Here is a 6,000-nt window from a genome sequence, read left to right as displayed (position 1 = left end):
ATTTTTAGTAGAAATGGGGTTTCACCATGTTGGTCAGGCTGGTCTTGAACTCCCGACCTCGTGATCCTCCCGCCTCGGCCTCCCAAAGTGCTGGGATTACAGGCATCAGCCACCATACCTGGCTGGGCTACTTTTTTGTTTTTCAGGCTCAATTCAATTTCTTGGACTCCTAATGAAAAAGGGTGACCATATTGACAGTACCTGGATGGGAGACAGGCTGGGGACAGGCAGGCCTTTTTAAGAGGTGGGCAGGACAGAGAGAACCCAAGCAGGACTGATTAGCAGCTGCCAAAGGCGAAGACAGAGCAGCATCTCTCCAGGCACTTCCAATGTCCCTTTTAGTGCCTACATTGAACAGTGCTGCCCATCTGCCAGAGCCTTTTTGTGGCCCGGCTGGTGGCATGGGCAGAGGAGGTCGCTGTGCACTCGTGGCAGAGCAATGGCTTTCATGCATTCATTCATCCAGACACAGTTCTTACATGTGAAATACTGAGTGAACTTTGAAGATGACTCAGATGCAGGCTTGCTCTCAAAAGCTTTGAAATGTGGTAATTTAGACTCTGAATAGCCTGATGGAGAGTTTACATTTTCTTTTTCCTGTCTCTGGACCACATGGTCTCTCTCTGACAACTCCTTAAAACACTGTTTTCAAATTACAAGGATAGGCCGGGTGCGGTGGCTCACGCCTGTAATCCCAGTACTTGGGAAGCTAAGGTGGGCTGATTACCTGAGGTCAGGAGTTCGAGACCAGCCTGGCCAACGTGGTGAAATCCCATCTCTAGTAAAAATACAAAAAAAATTAGCTGGGCGTGGTGGCAGGTGCCTGTAATCCCAACTAATCGGGAGACTGAGGCAGGAGAATCACTTGAAGCTGGGACCCACTTTGGAAAGTCCTGCTGCTTGACAGTCTCTCCCTGGCCAATTTCACCTACAGTCAGCAATTGAACAATACCCTCTACCCTGAGTATTGGAGCCCAGATTGACAGCCTGGATTCTATGTACATAACTGTATAATGGATACTTTTACCTGGATATTCCATTGGCACTCAGTATTCACAGGGCCCAGACTGAACTCATTACACCCCCTCTCATCCCACTAGTCAAATGTATTCCTCTTCCATTATTTCTCATCTTTGTGAGTGGACACACTGTCTACCGTGTTAACTAAAGATTAAAGGTGAGAGAGGGAGCCGGGTGAGGTGGCTCATGCCTGTAATCCCAGCACTTTGGGAGGCTGAGGTGGGCGGATCATTTGTAGTCATTTGTGGTCAGGAGTTCGAGACCAGCCTGGCCAACATGGAGAAACCCCGTCTAAAAATAAAAAAATTAGCCAGGCGTGCTGGCAGGTGCCTATAATCCCAGCTACTTGGGAGGCTGAGATAGGAGAATCTCTTGAACTCAGGAGGCAGAGGTTGCAGTGAGCCGAGATTGTGCCACTGCACTCCAGCCTGGGCAACAGAGCCTGACTGTCTCAAAAGAAAAAGGAGAGAGAGGAGTCAAAGGTCAAAGATGAACCCCAGGGCCAGGTGCAGTGGCTCACACCTGTAATCCCAGCACTTTGAGAGGCCGAGATGGACAGATCACGAGGTCAGGAGATCGAGACCATCCTGGCTAACACGGTGAAACCCCGTCTCTACTAAAAATACAAAAAATTAGCCCGGCTTAGTGATGGGCGCCTGTAGGCCCAGCTGCTCGGGAGGCAGAGCTTGCAGTGAGCCGAGATTGCGCCACTGCACTCCAGGCTGGGTGACAGAGTGAGACTCCGTCTCAAAAAAAAAAAAAGATGAACCCCAGTCATGGAAGTACAGTCTATGCAGTTACACAGGGCTCCGTAGTTAGCACCCTGCACTTGGTTTGATGCTCTGCTGTTGCTATCTTGAAATTATTAATAATTTTTTTTTTTTTTTTTGAGACGGAGTCTCGCTCTGTCCCCCAGGCTGGAGTGCAGTGGCGCAATCTCAGCTCACTGCAAGCTCCGCTTCCCGGGTTCACGCCATTCTCCTGCCTCAGCCTCCCGAGTAGCTGGGACTACAGGCACCCGCCACCATGCCCGGCTAATTTTTTATATATATTTTTTTTAGTAGAGACGGGGTTTCACCGTGTTAGCCAGGATGGTCTCGATCTCCTGACCTCGTGATCCGCCCGCCTCGGCCTCCCAAAGTGCTGGGATTACAGGCGTGAGCCACCACGTCCGGCCGAAATTATTAAAAATTTTTTAAGAGACAGGGTCTTGCTCTGTTGCCTAGGCTAAAGTGCAGTGGTGAGATAATAACTCACTGTAGCCTCTATCTCTAAGGCTCAAGTGATCCTCTCACCTCGGCCTCCCGAGTAGCTGGGAGTACAAGCACATGCTGCTGTGGCCCTGCTTATTTTTCATTTTTATTTTTTTGTAAAGATAACTGTCTCACTCTGTTGCCCAGGCTGGTCCCAAACTCCTAGTATTAAATGATCCTCCTATCTGAGCCTCCCATAGTGCTGGGATTACAGGTAGGAGCCACCATACCAGGCAAATTCTTCATAATTTTTGAGCAAGAGGCCTTACATTTTAATTTTGCACTAGGTACCACAAACTTTTAGCCAGTCCTGCCTAGGAATCTGATGGTGACTTTAATATAAACAAGGAATTCCGCAAAAGAACAGGTTGGGGAAGAAGGTAAACTGGATTTCTCCACACTGAGCTGTCAGGTCACCCAGGTGGAAAAGCCCAATGGGCAACTGGAACATGACCAAGCAGATAGAGGAGAGGTCAAGATAGAAGATAGGCTGGGCACAGCGGCTCATGCCTACGATCCCAGCCCTTGGGAGGCCAAGGCAGGAGGATTGCTTGAGCCCAGGAGTTTGAGACCAGCCTGGGCAACAAAATGAGACCCCATCTGTTCAAAGAATAAAAGATGACCTGGGCTTGGTGGCTCACGTTTGTTGTCCCAGTTACTCAGGAGGCTGAGGTTAGAGGATTGCTTGAGCCTAGGGGATTGAGGCTGCAGTAAGTCATGATCATACCACTGCCCTCCAGCTTGGGCAACCCAAAAAGACCCTGTCTCTAAAACAATTAATTGCTTAATAAAAATTTTTAGGCCGGGCGCGGTGGCTCAAGCCTGTAATCCCAGCACTTTGGGAGGCCGAGACGGGCGGATCACGAGGTCAGGAGATCGAGACCATCCTGGCGAACACGGTGAAACCCCGTCTCTACTAAAAAAATACAAAAAACTAGCCGGGCGAGGTGGCGGGTGTCTGTAGTCCCAGCTACTCGGGAGGCTGAGGCAGGAGAATGGCGTAAACCGGGCAGGCGGAGCTTGCAGTGAGCTGAGATCCGGCCACTGCACTCCAGCCCGGGCGATAGAGCGAGACTCCGTCTCAAAAAAAAAAAAAAAAATTTTTTAAAAACAAGATAAATCATTTGAAGTGATAGGTAAAGTCATGAAAATGGGTTAAATAGGAAAGAGAGCACAGTGTGAGAACGAGGAAGTCTCAGGGACAGGACTTTAAAACCAAGCATTGGGCTGGGCGCAGTGGCTCACGCCTGTAATCCAAGCACTTTGGGAGGCCGAGGCGGGTGAATCACTTGAGGTCAGGAGTTCGAGACCAGCCTGGCCAACATAGTGAAACCCCACCTCTACTAAAAATACAAAAAATGAGCCAGGCATGGTGGTGGGCTCCTATAATCCCAGCTAATCAGGAGGCTGAGGCAGGGGAATCACTTGAACCCAGAAGGTGAAGGTTGCAGTGAGCCGAGATTGCGCCACTGGACTCCAGCCTGGGCAGCAGAACGAGATTCTGTCTCAAAAAAAAAAAGAGAAGAAGAAGAACCAGCATTAAAGAAGCGGAAAGAAGGGGAAGAAAATCTCACAAAGGCATAGCCAGAAATATCAAGAAAAAAAAAGACAGTAAAATACTGGGTAAACTATGAGTTTAGGAGGGAATGCAGGATACCAGGGAAGGGAACTGGAAGCAGAGAAGTCAATTAGTGACAGAGCACATGTCAAAAAAAAAAAAAAAAAAGACTTAAATCCAAGAAATTTCAATATATTTATTAATACTTTTGAACATTTACTCATTATAAGAATAATTTTAAAATTCTGCCATTCAGAGACAAATTCCATTAGCATCTTGGTATATTTCCTTCCAATCTTCTTTCTCTACATGGTTTTCTTGCATATTTTTTCCTTACAAAAATTTTACAAACATTCTTCCCATCTGAATTGCCTCCATATTTTTAGTCAACAGATTTGAGACCATACTATACATATCGTCTCATATCCTACATTTTGAAACTTAACATAATATTCTGCACATTTCTTTTTTGTTGTTGTTTTTTGTTTTTTGTTTTTTGTTTTTCGAGACGGAGTCTCGCTCTGTCGCCCAGGCTGGAGCGCAGTGGCTGGATCTCAGCTCACTGCAAGCTCCCCCTTCCGGGTTCACGCCATTCTCCTGCCTCAGCCTCCCAAGTAGCTGGGACTACAGGCGCCCGCCACCTCGCCGGGCTAGTTTTTTGTACTTTTTTTAGTAGAAACCGGGTTTCACCGTGTTAGCCAGCATGGTCTCGATCTCTTGACCTCGCGATCCACCCGTCTCAGCCTCCCAAAGTGCTAGGATTACAGGCTTGAGCCACCGCGCCCGGCCTATTCTGCACATTTCTTATGCCATTAAAAAGCATTATTTCTTGGATGCAAAGCATTCCAAAATGTATATCAGTTTTAAAACAACATGAAAGAAAATTTAAAATACTTCTAAGTTTATGCCTATAATCTCACCCACACCATCAACTGATTTCACATTTTAGTGCTTCTTTTCAACTTCAGTCTTTAGGAACATTATTGCTTTTAGATAATTGAGGTAATAGGATAGGTACGGTTTTGAATATTGTTTTTTTCACATTATTTTATAAACATAGTTTCATGTTTCTCCATATTCTGATAGATGCAAGCTGTTCTGTGATGTTAGTTCAATGTTTGTTGTGATGCTAAATTCAATAATTTAATTATTCATCGGTGGGTTGTTTCTAGCTGTCTTTTTTTTTTTTTTTTTTTTGAGACAGAGCCTCACTCTGTCACCCAGGCTGGAGTGCAGTGGCTCAACCTCCACTCACTGCAACCTCCGCCTCCTGGGTTCAAGCGATTCTCCTACCTCAGCCTCCTGAGTAGCTAGGACTACAGGCACGCACCACCACGCCCAGCTAATTTTTGTATTTTTAGTAGAGACGGGGTCTCAACATGTTGGCCAAGCTGGTCTCAAACTCCTGACCTCAAGTGAGCCACCTGCTTCGGCCTCCCAAAGTGCTGGGATTACAGGTATGAGCCACTGCACCTAGCCTTCCAGCTTTCTATTATTTTAAGTCCCACTGACTTAATATGTGACTTAAAATATGACTTTCATATATATATATAGTTTGTTTGTTTTGTTTTGTTTTTTTCAGATGGAGTGTCACTCTGTTCCCCAGGCTGGAGTGCAATGGTGCTATCTTGGCTCACTACAACATCTGCCTCCCAGGTTCAAGCGATTCTCCTGCCTCAGCCTCCTTAGTAGCTGGGACCGCAGGAGTGGGCCACCACATTCAGCTGATTTTTGTATTTTTAGTAGAGATGAGGTTTCACCATGTTGGCCAGGCTGGTCTTGAACTCCTGACCTCAAGTGATCCACCCACCTCGGCCTCCCAAAGTGTTGGGAATACAGGCGTGAGCCACCTCACCTGGCCCAAAATATATATTTTAATAATGGTGAACTAATTTGGTAGTCAAAGAAACTGCTTTGAATGTTCCAGGCTATTGGGCCATTGATGGGGAATTAAAGTAGGTTGAAATTTAATCAGTTAGTATTACTTTGTAAAGCTAATTTTTTTCCTTTTTGAAATGATTTCATTAATAGCTAACATATTTATTTTGCAACAAGCTACTTACAATAAAGGAATAATAGTCTATTTATGTATTACTTATGATTGACCATTCACTGCAAATCAAATCACAAATGCCACTAAATGAAAGCATTTACAAAAGGTTTACAATC

This window comes from Trachypithecus francoisi, unplaced genomic scaffold (assembly GCF_009764315.1).
Source record: "Trachypithecus francoisi isolate TF-2019V2 unplaced genomic scaffold, Tfra_2.0 Contig01579, whole genome shotgun sequence".
Lineage (NCBI taxonomy): Eukaryota > Metazoa > Chordata > Mammalia > Primates > Cercopithecidae > Trachypithecus > Trachypithecus francoisi.
Note: the sequence above shows the minus strand (reverse complement) of the source record.